The sequence below is a fragment of the Corvus brachyrhynchos genome, unplaced genomic scaffold, assembly GCF_000691975.1.
Source record: "Corvus brachyrhynchos isolate BGI_N302 unplaced genomic scaffold, ASM69197v1 scaffold219, whole genome shotgun sequence".
Classification (NCBI taxonomy): Eukaryota; Metazoa; Chordata; class Aves; order Passeriformes; family Corvidae; genus Corvus; species Corvus brachyrhynchos.
The window spans coordinates 1,415,550-1,418,306 of NW_008240034.1; positions in this window are offsets into that span (position 1 = coordinate 1,415,550).

Sequence of the window (2,757 nt, forward strand, 5' to 3'; positions counted from 1 at the left end):
GATCAGTTCAGCTGTGGCTCTGCTGGGCAGCCAGAGCAGGAGTGTGAGTGACTCATGGGTGGGGGTGGGTGTTGGGTTTTGAGGTGGGGGGGAAGGAGGAAACCTCATTAAATCCTGTGTTCTTCAGAGGAAGAAGGGGCTTTGAGGAAGTTCTTTCATTTTTAAAGGGTTATTTAAAGATTTATGCATCTCTGTGGGGAGATGTAAATGTTTCAAGCCCCTGGTTCAATCGGTGTTAAACATCCCATCCAGGGAAGTGCTGAGGAGAGGATGGAGGAGACGATGGCTGTGGCCTGGAGGCAGAATCCTCTCCCCACTCTGCCTGCAGTGAAGGGATGTGAGCGTCCTGCTCGGCCGAGCTCTTCTCTTTCCTGTCCTACATTAACCCTTCCTCTGCTTCAGCCCCATCCTGCAGCACCTGCTCCTGGGTTTTTCAGTCTGAGGCTGGAAAATACAGCCAGGACTGGAGCTTCTGAGCCAAGCCTGGTGCTCGGGAAGGTGCATTCCTGACTTCTCATGGTGTCTGTGTGCTCAGTCTGACAAACAGCGATTCAAAACCTCTTTGCGGTGTTATTTTGAAACCTTTTTTGGTGCCTGAATGAGCTGGATGCGGAGCCATTAAGAATGTGAGGGGTGGCAGAGACGAGCAGGGATGAGCAGCCACGTTCCTGGTTCCTCTCTCAGCCCTCCCTTTATTTATTTTATTTTTAGCCCTGCTCGTGGTGAGGGTGAGGTGGGCAGGAGCTGCTTGGGCAGACGCAGCGCTGGGTCAGCGGTTCCGCGGGGGCAGCAGTTGCCAAGACTTCAGCCCATGCTGAATTTTTATTTTCATTAATTTGAACGTCAGCAACTGTCATTGGTGAAGGAGGTAAAATTAGCTCACGATTCACCTCCCTCCTTGGTATCCATAATAGACTCCCAGGACTGTGCTTTTGAAGCAGGGAAGGGAGGGGAGGAGGGAAGAGTCACACAAAAGACAAATGAGCTGTTTGGATGGATTCTTTTTTCCCTCCCCAGTCAGAAATGTTAATTGACTTGGCCCGAGCTCAGCTGAGGGAGGGGAAGGAGAAGCGCTCAGCTTTGCTCTGAATGGGGTTGTTTGAGGCTCTGCAGTGGTGCCGGTGGGATGGAGGGATGGGAGGAAAAACCTGGAGCTCTTTGGGGCTGCAGCTGGGCTGTGCTGCCCTGGGGCTGCAGCCTGACCCATGTGAGCCCCCGAGGGAGCCCCATCCCTGGGGGCTCTGGGGCTGGTGTGTCCCCCCCTCTTCTGGAACTTGGATCCCTGATCCCTTTCTAGCCATCGCCCCTCCAGAGGAGTCAGGGATCGATAGCAGGGCCATGAGCTTTGTGCTCTCGAGCCTCCCGCTGTGCCAGTCACTGCCAGAGTGCCAGAGGCAGTGGCAGGGGGGAGCATCCCCATCACCACAATCCCCTGTGGTGAGCTGTGCCAGGACTGTGCTGCTCTGGGGTGCCAGGCTGGGCACTGCAGGTGCTACCGGCTCTGGCAGTGCCAGGGTTGGGTGCCCAGAGCCAGGAGCTGTCCCTGGCCAGTCAGCCCATGTCTGTTCCCGTGGCAGGAGCGCTCAGGTAAGCAGCCACAAGGCAGTGATTGGGAGCTGTGGCAGCTCTGGGAGCCATTGGGAGGGATCCGGGAGGCAGATCCGGAGGGAATCGATCTCACATGTAACCCAGGATGCATCCCCCCATCCCTTCCCATCTCTGGCAGTGGCCAGGGATGATGTGGCAAGGCACAGGGGTCCGAGGTGGGACCCCCACTGTGCTCCTTCAGAGGAGAAGCAGCTCTCCCACCAGTCCTGCGTGTCCCCCCCAGCTCCCAGCAGTGGGGTGATCGTTGGCGCAAGCGGAGCTGACGTCCCGCCCGGCCTTGGCGGAGAAAGGATTGAGCATCCTTTAAAGAAAATTATACATAATCGTCTTACAGCCTTTGCTTCCACTCAAACCTCTGAGTCATAACTGAAGGGCCCTGGAGCGTGACGTTCCTGCTGGAAGGAAATTGCCTCGGCTGGATCCGGTGGGGGGGAGCCAGGAGCCTGATAAAGCCTCTCCTCAGCCCTGCGTTGGGCTGGGGGCTGCGCCGTGTGCCCGCTGGGAGCCCCCAGGGATGCTCTGCAGCCACATCCCTCCGTCACTCCCCGGCTGAAGGGATGTGACCCAAGTCCCGGCTGTGGCAGCAGGAGATGCCTCTGGAAATGGCTCTTCACCCGCTCTGCTGAGTCACAGGGAGCTGAGGAGGGAGAGGGGCTGATGACACCCATCAGGGTGTTCCCTCAGGGGACGGTGACACACCTGAGCCCCAGCCCTGCCGGGAAGGGGCTGTGCTGCCCCGTTCTGGAAACACACCCAGCCCCTGGGTACCCCAAAGTTGGTGCCTGGGGCTGGGACCTGCAGAGAAGGCAGGAGGAAGAGGAGTGACCTCATCCACTGCTGCCCCTCTCCTCCCCGGAGGAGCCAGGCTGCTGCCTGGGGTCTGGGGAAGGGCACACAGACAGTCCAGGGAGGAGGGGACACCGTGTCTGTGTGCTGGGGACCAGCATCTGCTGTGTGCTGGGGGAACGGGGGCCAAACCCATCCTCGAGGGGAGCAGGGAGGGAGGTGCAGTCTCAGGCTCCCAACCTTGCACATGCCAGGCTCAGGATCTCTCCCCTGTGCTCCTCGAAGGAGGAGCAGGTTCAGGTTTCCCGCAGGAGCAGGATCCATCGCGGGCGCTGGGAAGGGGCTGCTCCTGGAGGGGCTGCT